Raw genomic sequence first — 17,310 nt, 5'->3', positions numbered from 1 at the left:
TTTCTCTCAGAAGTAAGCCTCATCTTTCTACTATCTTTTTAGACTATGTTTCTACATTCTATATATTCCTCCTTTCCAATAACAAGTCTCAGGAGTGGTTTTGAAACTCACTGATTTTTGGATCAAGCTAATATAGGATAGCATTAATGTAAAGTGATGCTATTACTCAAATATCAGGGATACTGTCGTGACAGCTATATCCCTGGAATCACTGAATAAGCTTACAAAACTTACTCTGCAAGAAGCTCCTGCTGAAACTTGAAAAGCATGTCAACAGAGGCTCCAAATGATAGAAAATTGCAATTTGTTATAACATTAAAAGAGAACTTATAACTTATTCTGACATATAATACTTCCCATAACCTGGTCAGGCCTCTTTTATTATTCAAGGTTTTCTAAAACCTCACTCTCATTATGAAGCTTTTCCAGATTCACTGCAAATAAAATGATCAGAGAAGAGACACATTTACATCTTACATGGCAATGTACTTGGCCATGAGTACAAAGGTGCTTTGGCCTTGTATAAATTTAGTTACCAAATTTGTTCCACATGCATGTAAGTTTTTGTCTAATTTTATTTTGTTTTACTTACCATATATGATTTAAATTATGAACTTCTACAGTAAAAATAATTTTAACTACATTTTTATATCTATCTTTGGGGAGGGAGTACAAAGAAGTATACTAGTCAAATAATGTTGCAATATTGCTGCATGACAAATAGCCAGAAAATCTCAGTGGTACCCAACTATGAGGATCTTATCTCACTCAGTCCAAATGTCAGTTAGCATGGTGCCACCTCAGCATACGCATCTTCAGAGTTGCTGAATTTTGTTTCTCCTGGTTCATGCTGGACCTAAGGCTGAAGAAACAGTAGCTACCTGGGGTACCTTCTTCTTATAGAGGAGATATGAAGGTCCCAGAGAGTGCAAGCCAAACTGTGTAATGTCTCTTAAGACCTATGCTTAATATTTGATCCCTACTGCATTCCTTCTGCACGTCCTACTGTAAAATCATGTCCCTTGACCCAACACAATTTCTATCGATTAGAGACATGTACTATTGACATGGAATGGGAAGATCACAAGTGGTGAATATACCCTGATAAATATTCTAAATATACCATAGTGTACCCTCTTATTTAAAAATGTTCACATCTCTGGTCGGGTGAGGTGGCTCACATCTGTAATCCCAGCACTTTGGGAGGCCGAGGCAGGCAGATCACAAAGTCAGGGGATCGAGACCACCTTGGCCAACATGGTGAAACCCGATCTTTACTAAAATACAAAAAATTAACCGGCTGTGGTGGTGGGTGCTTGTAATCCCAGCTACTTGGGAGGCTGAGGCAGGGGTATCACTTGAACCCAGGAGGCAGAGGTTGCAGTGAGCTGAGATCGCATCACTGCACTCCAGCCTAGCAACAGAGCAAGACTCCATTATTAATAATAATTTATTAATTCATGTAAAACATAGAAAATGTGCAGCCATATAGGCTTATTTGCCTTCTTTTCCAGTCTTCTATGCTATAATTTTCCAATCTTTTATGCTATAATTGTCATATGTATTACATATACATAAATTAAAATATATTATAATTTTTACATTAAAAAACTATATGTAAACACAATAAACAAAATAATTAAACAAAATAAAAAATTTGTCTTCTATGTTTACTCATATATCTTTCATTTCTAATGCTCCATATTTCTTCCTAAAATTCCATTTCTCCATCTGGTATCATTTTCCTTCAACCTGCAAGACTTTCTTAGTTTTGGCTTACCTGAAAATGGCTTTATTTTGCCTATGTTATTAAACAATGTTTCTGAATTTTGAAATTAACCCTTTATTTCTTGAATAATTAGAGATGGGGAAGTCTTCAGGTAGGGTAGTTTTGAGGGAATAAATCAGGAGATTGATGTCGGGCATACTGAATTCAAGATACTAAAACCTCCAAGAAGATACATAAACCTGGTGTTTGAGAAAACAGTCAGAATTGGACATAAAGAATTATGGGTTGTCAACATATATTACACATAGTATTTAGAGCTATGAGATGATAGGACTCACATCTAGGACTATCATCAAGGGAGTGAGTGTAGTTAACGAAGTGAAGGAGGCTCTGAACTGTGTCTTAGAGCACTCCAACACTGTGAAGCTAGAGAAGAGGAGGAAACAGCAACAGAAAGTGAGGAGCAACTAATGAGTTAGGAGAAAACAAACCGTAGTGTATGGTTTTCTACAAACTATGTAAATAATGAAAATTAAGAAGGAAAAAACAACAATATCAAGGGCTACAGACTGGAAAGATTGGGACAGAAAATTAACCATTAGAATTAATTGAACGCAGGTCACTGGCAACCTTGAAGTTTTGGTGAACTAGTGGAAGTAAAAGTCTGATTGGAGTGGTTCATTAATATTTCATGATGACAGTAGTGAATAGGTAAACATCCTATAGTGGTCACAAGAACATAATTGTGAATATAAATAACATTACATTCTTATTTATAACATTGTTTTACGATTTTCACATTATCCTGTTGGATTTATACCCAATAAGCAACCACTACTTTTTTGAGAACTGCCCTCTACCCTAGCCCCTGAAAATATATTATATGAAAATTCTCTCCCAGCTCTAATTGGTTTAACAAAATATATGACCCAACCCAACCCTATCACATCATCCTCCTATTAAATCTGAAATTGGTATTTGGAGACATTAATTAGGTTACATTGGTTATTTGGACTCGGGAGCAGTCCTTATAACTACATAGAATTGCTAGGTAGGAAAGAAAAAGGAAACATGCACCCTAGAAAGAGAGAAAGCTCTTATTTCCTAATGTATTTCTAGTTCCCAATTTTAGTTCCTAATGAACTTCAACTGTACTTTCTTTTCTCAGGTTTGATGAAGTATTCTTGTCTCCTTATGGTATAACTCCCTCTCTCTCTCTTTCTCTCTCTCTGCCCCTCATCTTGATTTCATTATTTGCAACCTAAAAATGTTTAGCAAAGCCACATTAATAGAGAGATTTACAGTTTCCAATCCACTTTCTCATGCAAATCTAATTTGATACTCACAAAATTCTCTGGTCTGAACTAGTAATTAAGTCACTTATTGAAAACAGTACATCTGGTAAGTGGTGATTCCAGAGTTCTACAGAAGGAGCAAGTTCTTGCCAACATATGCATTGCTTCCTGAGTACGTTGGTGGAAAGGCCCAAATATTCCAGGGTTCTATGTCTCCTAGAGGCACTGGTGACACATAGAAATGTGGCACTCTTATATCTTTAACATCATTCTATACAATTAGGTATATGTGCAATATATGCCTCAGTTTATAAATATTTCCATTTCTTTAAGCCTTTTGGCAGCTACCTACGCCTGCAGCCAGAATATACCGAGGAGTTATTTCACTACAGATTATTTTCCTTTCATATAAACAAATAGAGAGAAGGTCATAAATACTAAAAAGCATACAAAATAATAATTTATGATAAAAAATAAAACAGAGGATATTTATTTACAGAGTATCGTGACCAAAGGTGCTCCCCAACCAGCTGATCTTAATACACCAATAGAAAATGAAAAGCAGTGTCTTCCCTGTATTAGTCAGAGCCTTGAACTTTAGTTCATTTTTCTTCCTAGTTTTTTTCCTCAGTGATCTCAGGTCAACAAGGAAGAGGGAAAAAGCAACTGTATCAACACCTTGGGGTCTTCTGACCTAAAGTCCAGTTTCGCACAGAGGAGCCAGGGAAAACAATTGACATGTTCACATTCCCTTATTATCAATTTGATGAAATCCAATATAATCTATTTTAATCACTAATATAAATGCCGTATGCATGTTTATCACCAACAGAGTGTTCCTTATTTTGAAGACAGTCTCTATTTTTTGAAAAATTAAACAGCTGGAAGCCAGATTTGACAGAGAAAGTCACAAACCATCTTGATAATGGGAAAATAAATGACTGGCATTTTCTAGTGGATTTTTCAGTTCCTTAAAGTGCTAATTTCCTAGAGAATAACAAGACTAGAGGAGTAAAGAAATCATGTAACTAGGTTTTAATTAGGAAATAAGTGTTAGTTTACTTACTCTCCAACTAGCTTAATTCAAATGTATTGAAGCATAATCTTTCCTATTTGCAAAATAATAGTACAAACATTTATAAAAAAATTCTTTTTATGATTTAACCAAACTACTGGAAGCAACACCCTATAATGTTCAAAGATATAAGAAAAAAAAAACCCATGCCAATAAACTAGACAGAAAAAGCAAAATTGTGAATACATGTATGCATGTATGTGTGTGTGCATGTGCGCGCATGTGTGTGTGTAAATTCTAATTCAAGGAGGTACAATGCTTTGAACCTTCCTCCATTCTTGATACTTTAGAATAAATGAGTCTAAAATCATTACTATATTTTTTCACCCGAAGAAAGTATTTTAAATGATATGTGTTACTATTAGGATTTATTTTACTCAAGACAAATATTTCTAAGTAATACTACAGTGTTTTTAGAATTTGACTTCACTTATTAGATTTTTTGTTCCTGGGATACTCCCGCAATGTGGTAGATACTACATTTAAACCGAAGTTTTGGTATTACTATATCGTCACTTCTAATGAAATCATAGAACTTTAGAGGCAGAAGACATTTTGGAGAACATGTTGTCCAATTCACTCATTATATAGGTAAAGATTCTATCATCTCTGCAGAGAGGTCATGTGACAACTCAAAGTTTTATAGATATTTAATGCTACTTCTAGATCTCCTACTTTTAGGTTCAACCTCCCTATGATTCCTTTTTATTTTCTGGGTGGTGTGCAGATACACTTGCGGCTCTTTTCATATCACTAAAATCACCTTAAAAAAAAACTAATGCAATAAACGAGGTATGTAATTTCAGAATGCTTAGGTACATTTTGGTTGAAATCAGGTCCTTAGAGAAACCTAGGAAAAGTGATGAAGGCAAAGGAACGCTTCCTAGGGATGAGTAGAGCAGAAAGTTGGCATTGTTGACTATTCAGCATCAATTCACTTCCTTCGGTTTACACAGCACTGATCTTTCCCTGAATACCATCCAACTCTCACTCCCAACCAATTTCATGTACTTTGTGTAGAGTTAATTCCAATAATGGCTTCAGGGATGAGCATGTTGCTGAATCTACTAGAATTTTATAGTCACCAGCCATGGTTCTTTACTACAAAAGAGTATGTGACACAATCGAGGCCAGAATAATAATTAGACATTTGTTTTGCTGGTTAGATTGGAGGCATGATCTCCTTTCCATTGAAACTACTAGAGTAAAGCCAATGGAGCAGAAGATAAAGAAAAAGAGATTAGGAAAATGAGACAAACTATAAGGTCAGAGCTAGAGTGTAGGAAAAAGAAAATAAACTCTATCTTCTCAATCTTTACTAATACAGGAAATTCAGAGTTGATCCTGAAATTCACACAGCTAGCAATAACAAAGTTGATGTACTTTTTCCAAAAGTATGAAATAAGGATATTATTCACCAATCAATGGTGCTTTACTAGTTTAATGAAATCTGGGATATTTATAATCACATCCATGAAATAGTTATTTCTTTCATACAATAAGTCTTATACAGTCTACTTCTTTTTATAGTTAGTTACACTGGTTACTGCTAGAAAGAGGGAGGGAGGGAAGGAGGGAGGGAAAGAAGGAAGGGAGGGAGGGAAAGAAGGATGGATGGATGGATGGATGGATGGATGGATGGATGGATGGAAGGAAGAGAGGGAGGGAGGGAGGGAGGGAGGGAGGGTCTATGAAGAGTTTGTTTTTCCCTGCAAATTCATATGTTAAAGTCCTAAATGCCAGTACCTTAAAATGTGGCCTTATTAGGAAGTAAGGTTTTTACAGAAGTAATCAAGTTAAAATGAAGTCATTCAAGAGGGTCCTAATCTGATAGAAGTGATATCCTTATAAGAAGAAAAAATATGGATATAGAGATACACATAGAGGGGAAGTCAATGAGAAGAGACAAGGGGGGAAGATGGCCAACTGCAATCCAAGGAGAGAGGCCTGGGAGAGATCCTTCCCTTATAGCCCTCACAAGGAACCACACTGCTGACATCTTGATTTTGGACTACCAGCCTCCTGAACTGTAAGACAATAAATTTCTGTTATTTAAGCCACTCTGCTTGTTTTGGTATGGTAGCCCTAGCAAACCAATATAAGAAAAAAAAAAAAAAAAGAAAGATCATTTGAAAACTGTTGAGTAGTTTCCTGGGGTTGCTGTAACAAATTACCACTAATTAGGTGGCTAACAATAAAAATGTATTCTTTAACAGTAATAGAGGTCAGAAATGTTAGAGCCAGGTGTTAGCAGAGCCATATTCCCTCCAGATGCTCCTGGAGAGACTCCTTTCCTTTCCCTTTCTTGTTTCTGGTGCGTGTCAGCTTTCTTGGCTTATGGCCACATTGTTGTGAGCTCAGGCTCTGTCTCTACATCACCTTCTCCTTTGTGTTTGATTTTTCCTCATATAAGAACCCCTGTCACTGGATTTAGGGCCCACCCAGATAATCCAAGATTATCTCCTCACCTCAAAATCCTTAATTACATCTGCAAAGACTTCTTTTTGAAATAAAGTAAAATTCATAGGTTCTGGGGATTACGACATATATACCATGGGGACCCACCATTTAGCTCACTACTGGTGCTGTTTTTTAAGTGAAGATTTAAAAATAAAAGGCAGATTAAAATTGTTTACAACTGAATTATTTTAATGTGTTCCAATGGTTCTGTGATGAGCATTTACTCAAACAAGTGTAGGTGACAAAGTTTGAGCATCTTGATATATTTGTTTTCTATCTGAAAATGTTCTGACCCATTATGAAATCCCCAGATATTATCTCCCAATATTATCTCCCTTGCCAAAAGAACTCTTCAACCAATTAAAGGAAATTTCTTTTCTTCTTTAAGTTCCAACTTTTATGTTAGATATGGGGACATATGTGTAGGTTTGTTACATTGGTATATTGCACTCAGGTAGTGAGCATAGTACCCAATAGGTAATTTTGCAGCCCATGTATTCCCCCAGTTCCTCTCAGCTTTCGTAATCCACAGTGCCTATAGCTCCCATGTTTATGTCCATGTGTGCTCAATGTTCACCTCCCACTTATAAGTGAAAACATACATTATTTGGTTTTCTATTCCTACTTAATTCACTTAGGATTATGACCTCCAGCTTCATTCATGTTGCTGCAAAGGACATGATTTTATTCCTCTTTATAGCTGCATAGTATTCCATAGTGTATATGTACCACATTTTTTTTATCCATTCCACCATGATGGGCACCTAGGTTGATCCCATCTCTTTGCTACTGTGGATAGTGTGGTGATGAACATACCCACACGTGTGTCTTTTTGGTATAACGACATATTTTTCTTTATGTATGTACTCAGTAATGGGATTCTTGGGTGGATGTTAGCTCTGTTTTAAGTTCTTTGAGAAATTCCCAAACTGCTTTTCACAGTGGCTGAACTAGTTTACATTCCCACCAATGGTGTATTAAGCATCAAAGGAAATTTCTGACTGTTAATACATTTTGCAGTCATGTAAGTATGGGCATGTTCATCTGTGGGTTGACTCTGTGGAATTATAGACACATTACTTACAGCCTTGTCCTGATTTCTATGACAGAAAAATATAATGACCTCCACTTAACTTTAAGAGTTGTCATTTGAAATATATTTCATTAAATTATAAAAGAAAGCATTAATTAATAGAATATTTAAAATTGTCTTTAAGTGAATTAATAACAACAAACCTCAGGCAAGTTTGTAAATTAATCTAATTATGACAAATTTTGTCTATGAATAGATTATTATAATTTTCCCTGTGGTAGCCATGTCCCTTTTTTGTGAGTGTAAACAAACTTGCAAAATACACAAAATGACAGTAGCTTGCATTGATACCAGATACTCACATATTTTCAAAGTTTAGGATACGTAGACAACTGATTTGTCCACTGGACAAAATTTATTGCAAATATCAGCCAGACTATATGTTCCCTCCATTTTTAACTAAATGTACTACTTGTTTAACTGACATGTTTTTGCACTTTAGTAAGAAAGATAATGTTAACACTTTAAAAATACTGTCTAGTTTATATTCTCCATTATACATATTATAAATGAGTATGCTGAGTGTTCATGAAATGAAATGCTCAAGGTCCACATAATTGGCAAGTACCCATTTACTTGGCCTGGGAGATCTACGGACTTCAAGAGGAATCTGTGAATGGTATTTATAATATGTGAATGGGGTGTATTTTTTAGGGTTCTATAGTTCACCTAAAATTATTTTTAAAATGTGTTTTAAAACGAATATGTGAATTTTCCAAATGCAGATATTCCTGGCAAGGGCTTTTGTTGGATTTGTAACGAGTTTGTGATTCAAAAAATTCCCCAAAACTCCAGCCTAAGTTTCCTGTCTACTAGAGTAATGCATTGAAAACGTTAATCTGTTCTTTATACAAAACTAAACAAGACCCTTTAGAAAGAGAATATTTGTTCATATATCTTGGAAGATTGCTATTTGCAAATTTTCATGCTTGGTCATGAATCACCTTTAAAATTTGCACTTAGGCAAAGCAATCACCAATCAAAATGCAAGCAGAAAGGGAGGCTAAAAAGTATGACTCTCAAGCCATTTCAACTCACTTGAAGGTCATCAGTTATATGAAATATAAACCTCCCTCTCTGGGACAAAATATTTAACCAACTGTTTGAGTAAGATATGCCTTTGTTCCTGCTGGTTCCGTGAGTAAATAACAGCAGCCCACATCTGTATGCATTTGGTCTTTTCTAAAATATTTGTGTGCCATTGTGTGGACACATTCTTACTAGACTGCTTTGGGTGTCACGATTCACAATTTGATGTGGAACTCAGAGCCAAAAGAGCCCTATGTGATTATTTTAAATGAAAAAATTACATTTAATGCAAATGCCATTCTTTATTACATTTTCTGAGTTCTAGGCATAAGTCCCTAGATGAAACAGAACTAAAGGCAGCTATAAAATATCTACAGCTATTTTAATTGGTTAGGAAATTGTCTAGAAACAAAACTCAATTTCTTTTTTTTTCTTTTCTTTTCTTTTCTTTTTTCTTTTTTTTTTTTTTTTTAGTTGGAGTCTTGCTCTGTTGCCCAGGCTGGAGTGCAATGGCACAATCCCGGCTCATTGCAAGCTCTACCTCCTGGGTTCACACCATTCTCCTGCCTCAGCCTCCCAAGTAGCTGGGACTACAGGCACACACCACCACGCCTGGCTAATTTTTTGTATTTTTACTGGAGACAGGGTTTCACCATGTTAGCCAGGATGGTCTCGATCTCCTGACCTCATGATCCGCCCGCCTTGGCCTCTCAAAGTTCTGGGATTACAGACGTGAGCCACTGCGCCCGGCCACAAAATTCAATTTCTAAGCATTTACACCTCAAAATCAAATTACTCTCCTCTCATTTGTACTTTTAAAGTATTAACAGGAATTTTATTCACATAGTTCTGTTAGAAGTTGCCAGAATCACTACTAACTACTAGATTTCTGGAGGCTAGTCATTTGATTGCTTCGGGAAATATGGAATTACCTAACACTGGAAAAGAAAGAAAATGAAGATTATATCAAAACTGCAGCATGGAACTCTATCAGAATTTTATAGCAGAAATGAAAGGAAGTTTGTCCCAACACCCTTCCAGCAGAAGACATATGATAAGTTAGATTCATCCTCTTTACCAGGAGTACCAGGGACCAGGGGTATATAAAGGAAAAGAAAACAGAGTAGTCATAAGCCAACAGACCTGTCAACAAATCTGTGAGAATTATCTATGACTGCATAAAAGGGAAAAAAAGTTAAAATCAAATTAAGTCAAATGTGATGGATACAAACTAAGGAACAGAAGTTAGAAGGAATGAACTGTATATGTAGATGCAATATAAGTATATCACAGAAAAAAATAGTGATGGATGAAAATATATTTAAAGATACCTACCTACTGAAACATTTACTGAAGTGGCCACCTATGAAGCAAAAGAAAATGGTGGAGACTGAGAATAAAAGGAAAAAGACAATAGCTAGGTGCAAGCTAGACAGATGACACATAGACAACAATCAGGGAGAGACTTTTTTTAAAAAGCACGTTGGCAATGTCTCAAAACCAGAAATATATGAATAACCTTCTATGTGAGCTCTGTAAAGAATGGTAACATTCTAATACAAAAGGAATGGAACTGCCAAGGGAGACACAAAGAAGAAGGGAGGTAAAGAATAAATTCTGTAATTCTTTTTTGCTTCTAAGGTCACTTACAAGGGCCATGGGAGGAACCTAAAATAGAGGTAAAATGATATATTCAGCAACTGTGAAGTAAAAACATTGCTTTTAGTAAATGATCTGTTATGAGAGATGACACATTGAGTGAGTTAATTACAAAAACTCCTTAATACTTTGCATGTATTAGATAAGATATATATATAGAGAGAGAGAGAGAGAAGAAAATGGAGCCCCAATTAGGAAATAAATTCAGATAAGCCTGAAAGACATATTTACAGCAATGTAACTCCCTACAATCAAGAAAATCTTCAAGAGCTCCAGATTATTGCAAACTAAGTATCTGAACAAAATTGGGGCCTGGCAAACTGAACAGAGATACAATTTCAACCCCAGCTCTTCAGGAATAAAAATAGACACAAAATAGACTGACTATTAGTTCAAGCAAACAAGTAAGAAAATACTTTCTGATTAATTTATTGTCTTGAGGATTGTGATCAAATTAGTTAAAATTAAACCTACATAATATAAGTTTAAGATGTACACACCCCTACAACCATCTGATCTTTGACAAAGTTGACGAAAATAAATAATGAGGAAAGTTTTGATATAATCTTCATTTTCTTTCTTTTCCCTATTCAATAAATGGTGCTGGGATAACTGGCTATCCCTATGTAGAAAAATTAAATGGGACTTCCTGTCTTTCACCATACACACACACACAAAAAAAAAAAACCTCAAGATGGATTAAAGATTAAATACAAGGCCTTAAACTATACAAATCCTAGGGGGAAAAAAAAAACAGCAATTACTCTTCGTGACATAAGCATTGGCAAAGAATTTGTGGCTAAGTTCTCAAAAGCAACTGCAACAAAAGCAAAAATTGACAAGTGGGACCTAATTGAACTAAAGAGCTTCTGCACAGGAAAAGAAACTACCAACAGAGTAAACAGACAACCTACCAAATGTCAGAAAATATCCCAAATTATGCATCCGACAAAGGTCTAATATCCAGAATCTATAAGGAGCTTAAACAAATCAACAATCAAAACCCAAATAACTCCACTAAAAATAAGCAAAGAACATAAACAGACATTTCTCAAAAGAAGGCATACATGTGGCCAACAAACATATGAACAAATGCCAAATGCTCATCATCAGTAATCATCAGAAAAATGAAAATCAAAACCACAATGAGGTACCATCTCACACCAGTCAGAATGGCTATTACTAAAAAGTCAAAAAATAACAGATGCTGGCAAGGCTGCAGAGAAAGAGGAATGTTTCTACACTGCTGGTGAGAATGTAAAGTAGTTCAGCCACTGTGGGAAACAGTTTCGAGATTTCTCAAATAACTTAAAATAGAACTACCACATGACCCAGCAATCTTATTACTGGATATATACCCGAAGGAAAATAAAGCATTCTACAAAAAAGACACACACAGCCCAATATTCATCACAGCACTATTCACAATAGTGCTATTCACAATAGGAAAGACATGGAATCAATCTAGATACCCATCAACAGTGGATTGGATAAAGAAAATGTGGTACATATACACCATGGAATACTATGCAGCCATAAAAAGAATGAAATCATATCCTTTGAAGCAACATGGATAGAGCTGGAGGCCATAATCCTAAGGGAATTGACACAGGAACAGAAAACTGAATACTGCATGTTCTTACTTATAAGTAGGAGTTAAACGTTAAGCACACATGGACATAGATGGGAATAACAGACACTGGGGGCTAGTACAGGAGGAAGGGAGGGAGTAGGGGGAAAGGGCTGAAAAACTACCTATTGGGTGCTATGATCACTACCTGGGTGACAGGATCATCCATACCCAATATCTCAGCATCATGTAATATTCCTATGTAACAAAACTGCACATGCACCCCCTGACTCTAAAATAAAAGCCACAATTATTTAAATAAATAAACAAAACTCAACTCTTTTTTCAATTTAATTCCCATCCTGTCATTGGAAAAATTAATTAACAATTTTTCAGAACTGTTCTATGGTGCAGAGAATATTTACAATTATTTTAGGGAAAAGGACAACTCTCTGCCTAAATACAGCTGTTCTAGAGTATAACATATTATTAAGAACTATTTTAGGAGTAGAAGAAAAGACCCTTGCAGTGCCTGCTGCTAACTGGTATGCATTCCAAGTTAATTAAGTGGAGAAGCAGATCTACCAGATTTATGGAAATATCCCAGGGATAAACCATAATAACAACATGCACACGCACAAACACAGAGCCTGATAAAACTCTTCCATGGTTCAGTTGATAACGGAGGCATTCAGAATGCCCAAGTTAATATAAGACAGTAGCCTAAATCTTTAAAAATAAAACGGAAAGAAAGAAAGTGAAAGGGAAAGTACACATTCTGATGACAGAGTTGGGAAGTAAAGCAGGAATTTAAAATATGAATTTGCATTGATAGCAGGGATAAGAATGAAGTGACACAGAAAGTATTGAACCTACTCATCACTACCATTTGACTTTTGTGCTGGGCACTTTCCTTTTCTACTCACCACCGATAAAGAAATTACCAATTATGGCAGACAGAATTCTAAAAGTGAGCCCCCAAGATTTCCTGCCCTAATCTCCAGGAAATATGCTGAGATGCCTCACCGTGAGTATGTCACTTTACACAGCCAAAGATATAATTAAGTTACTAATCAGTTGACCTGAAAATAGGGAAATTACATGGATTATTACATGTAATATGTAAATTACATATATTATACAGATATAATCACATGAGTCCTTTAAATTCAGACTTTTTTCTGGCTGGTGGCATAAAATTAAGTCAGAGAGATTCGAAATACAAGCAGGATTTGACAAGCTATTGATGCCTGGAAAACGGACGGGTCCCCATGACAAGAAATACGGGTAGCCTCTAGAAACTGAGAGCACCTATAACTGACAGCAAGCAAGCAAATGGGAACCTCTGTCTTACCACCCCAAAGAAATTAATTCTTCCAACAACCATAAGGGGCTGAGAAGGGAATTCTTTCTCAGAGCCTCCAAATAAAAACTCGGGCTGGTTTATACCTTTATTTCAGCCTTATGATTCCCTGAGCATAGACCCAGCCAAGCCCATCTGTACTTCTGAACCTTAGAACTATGAGCTAATAATTCGATTTTGTTTTAAGTCATTAAGTTTGTGGTACTTTTAAAATGCAGCAATAGAAAACTAGTACACCATGATTATATCACCGCAGTCTTACTGTGGAATTTTTTCAGGCAATATAGTAACATACATCTGTGTCTCATGAGTAAAAGGAGAGTTACATATCAAATGAATAATTTTAGTTATCATTTTGAGTACAAAGGACACGATGGTCCCAGCCAGTTCAGTGGTGGAATTGTTAAATAATGCCTTATAGTATTCTTATGAGAATATAGTATTCTTATGAAAAACAATGAAAACTGACCAGTTTTCAATGACTATCAATGTAAAAGTCCCTCAAAGTGGCTAAATTATATATTTCTTCCATTGAATTTTGCTAAAGATAACCATTTTGATGCCAGTTAATTTTTAAATTAATTCAAAAATAATTAATTCAAAATATTTATTCAAAATAATTCAAAAATATTTATTAGATATATCAATAAGTTTCATCAAAAGCAGCATAGTGAGGTAGGAAGCACCTTTGAGTATAAGTAGATACCAGTTTTGGTGCTAATTATGTAAGTAAGCAACTTATGTGATCTTAGAGAAGGCATCTAACATTTTGACCTCAGTTTTCTTATCTCTATGATAAGTGTAAACTAAATTTGCTTCTCAGGTACCTGTGAGTTAAATTTTAATATTTATATTAGAAAAAAACAGGCTAACAGGTAAGATATATTATTGAAAACAAGAAAATATCAGAAAAATTAAATATATTACTGTAGAAAACATGTATATTTGAGCAACTTTTCAAAATAAAACACTGTAATAACTGTTTTGAGCAAATCAGATCATTATGAAAGCTTAGTGACAACATTTAAAATATGATTTTATAGAATCATTGAAACTCCTTGCACATTTTCAATTTCAGGTAAAATATTTATGGGAAACAATAAGAATGTAGGAACATGAGGTAGAGTGAAAGGAAGGAAAAGAATCAAAGGGGGAAATAAGACCCTGCTTTGAGATTATCTGAGATCTCAAATCAGAGAAGACCAGTTCAGAAGGGGAACGAGAAGAAAATCCTAGGGGAGGGATGAGAAAGAATTTAGGATAAAACACTGAATTAAAAGCAGGAAGGATGAGAATATTTTCCATACAAGAGAATGAGATATCAGAAAATAGGAAAGGCTTGTTGGGATATAAATAATAGTCTAGATTATCATCCTCAGGAAAGGATTTTCCAGACTTCAATGGGCAATGAGAACCTTATCTTTTATAACTCTATCTCTCCTAGGCCAACCATCTAGAAAATATTGACATCGACAGATTTCCTTGAGCAAATAACAACTACCATAGATCTGTGAACCTGGTGCTAGGATTCAGACAAAAAATTTAAAAATGAAGTGCTTCTGAGGGAGCTGCCTGGAAAGAATGAATTTCTCAGAAGAATAAATGTCAATCACCTGCTATTGGCAGGGTCTGCCTATTTTGGAGAGCACTCTGATGTCTGTCAAAAGTTCTGACATTAACCTCTCTTTTTCCAATGGGAGGAAGAATATCTGTTGCCCTGCCACTCCTGGAAGTCCTGCCTCAAATGATAGGGGTCGTAAGAAGGAGGCTGCTGCTTCATACAAACATCTTTTACCAATAAGAACCCCAAAGAAGGAAAATGGTTGACAGAAGACAGCCTCTGATCCTGATTTAGAGAAGAGCAGAGTACACATTTCTAGGGGATACAATTTGCTAATTTCCTCCTGCTGGACATTACTGATTAACATGATAGAAGAAATAGCCTCAAAAAAATGTGATATGTTGTGTTCATACCTATTACACAGATTAGTCAACACAGCAGCTTGTAGAAAGCTAATAAAGAAACATACATTATTAACATTTCTACATTGTAAAAAAAAATGCTGCAAGTCTGGAATTTCCCAGTAACCTCAGGAAATTTAATGGTTTTTTTTAACAGGATTAAGTGTAGACACGACATTCACCTAAATATAAAATTTAGATTTAACAACTGTTCAAATTGGGGTCACAGAAAGTAAATGCTATCCATTTTGTAATAATATGACAAAAATTTTTCAGAAGAAGGGGGAGGCAAATAAGGATAAGAATATAGTAAGAACATTAATTGTATTTCCTTAGGATGGCATCAATAGATGAAGTTTAATGCAGATACATTAATAAACAGGATTTAAAGTTTATTATGTAAGGTCATAAAGAGAACTTCAAGAAGGACTAAAAATGCGAAGACGACAATGAAATCTGGAAGATAGAAAGATGGAATAAAATATGTGTGTTCCTTACTTCATTTTTTAAAGGAATGTATAAGTACATGCAAAATGTTTATATGATACTTTCTACTGTTTCTTAACCCCTTCCTTAAAAATAAAATACTGATATGACTCTTTATAAAAGGCTAAGAAATAAGTATTACATTGTTTATAGACAATTTTGTCAATACTGTTCCTAAGAATAAGATTAATTTTGAAGAAAGACTTTGAGGAAAGACGACATAAAATTGACTCTAAACAACCTTCTTGCACCCTGACTAAACCGTTTGAAGAGAAGGAAAATAAAGAGGAAAAAAAGTCTTTTAACAGTCCTAAAAACAAGGGTTGATGCTAGAAGCATACCACAAACTTAAAAACAAGAAAAACATAAATGAGGAGATGCAATGATGTGGGAGAAGGCAAGAATTCAGGGAAAACTTACTGACTTCCCAGGAGACATGTCCACTGTGGTCATGAGGGAGCCACTGGAGGGCCCCAACTACCACAATTGAGTTCGCCTTCCCATAGCAAGCGGACCATATTCTAAATTTATAATAGTAGGGATAGAAAAATGGCTGTGACCATTTCTATCTACAGGACAACTTATAATGAGGAGTACAGGATTACTCTGAGTTTGGGAAACGTCTCTGTGAAAAATGTCGCTAAGATAGTTCTAGAAATTAAATATAAAGTACCTAATGGCCTTGCCTCTTGTTAGAAGCCCTATGGAAATAAAATTTGGTTTTTTACTGGTGTGTGTGGAGGGAATTAAAGATGCAAGCTTAATTGGATCAGTTATATTAGTTTTAAATATTTGCCTACACATGATAAAACGCTACTCCTTTGTTCCAACATAAAGTCAGAAAACAGGTACTTCATGGTCAGTGATGCTCTCTGAGTAGGTGATGAAGCTCCTTGCTGCTCTGCCAAACTGAGTGCATGGTTTTCATCCTCATGATCTAAGATGGTAGATCTGCTTCCAGTTTCCCTATATATATTCCAACTAAGAAGAAGGAAATGTACAGGAACAAAGGGAAAGTCATATCTCCTAAAACTAAGAAAAAAAAAATCTTAGAAAACCCCAGAATTCTCGGTTTATTTCCTTTTGGCTGTAGTGACAAGGAACCCTGAGACATGGCATTTCTCTTTTTTTTTTTTTTGGTAGTGGAGGGGGAGAGCATGGGAAAGGGGATATATTCCACCCTGATTGACAACCTAAAATCAATATTGTTAGTAAATAAGAGCTGGAGGAAAAGATATTTGATAGAAAAATTCGAACTATCTTCTTCAGGCTATCTCTTGCTATACCACAATCAATCATTTACATACTTCCTTTCATTCCCATTCACTCCTTCCCAAGCTAGTGGTTAGTGATTACTGAAGCTCTGTCAGGTCCAGGAATAGCTTCTTAAAGGTCTGAAAACCTGTCAGTTTAAGCCTTAAAGCTTGTCTGACACAAACACTATTGTCGATGTTATACAATATGTAATAGTTTAGAAAAAGCAGGAAATTACAGTTTTAAAAATAATTCCCATTCAGAAAGGAAGGAATAGGGAATAAACAGCACTGGCTAACTTCTAGAATATATCGAATCCTGAGGGATCAGATGGG

The 17,310-nt window shown here is 35.4% G+C and overlaps 1 long non-coding RNA gene across 2 annotated transcripts in view; it reads right to left on the bottom strand.

Moving 5' to 3' along the window:
- LOC107973442 (uncharacterized) overlaps nt 1-17,310 on the bottom strand; it is a 1,262,479-nt gene that overhangs the window by 575,857 nt on the left and 669,312 nt on the right. The gene's annotated exons all lie outside the window — the stretch shown is intronic.

Source organism: Pan troglodytes, chromosome 12 (assembly GCF_028858775.2).
Source record: "Pan troglodytes isolate AG18354 chromosome 12, NHGRI_mPanTro3-v2.0_pri, whole genome shotgun sequence".
Classification (NCBI taxonomy): domain Eukaryota; kingdom Metazoa; phylum Chordata; class Mammalia; order Primates; family Hominidae; genus Pan; species Pan troglodytes.
Note: the sequence above shows the minus strand (reverse complement) of the source record. Positions and strands in the feature narration are given on the sequence as shown.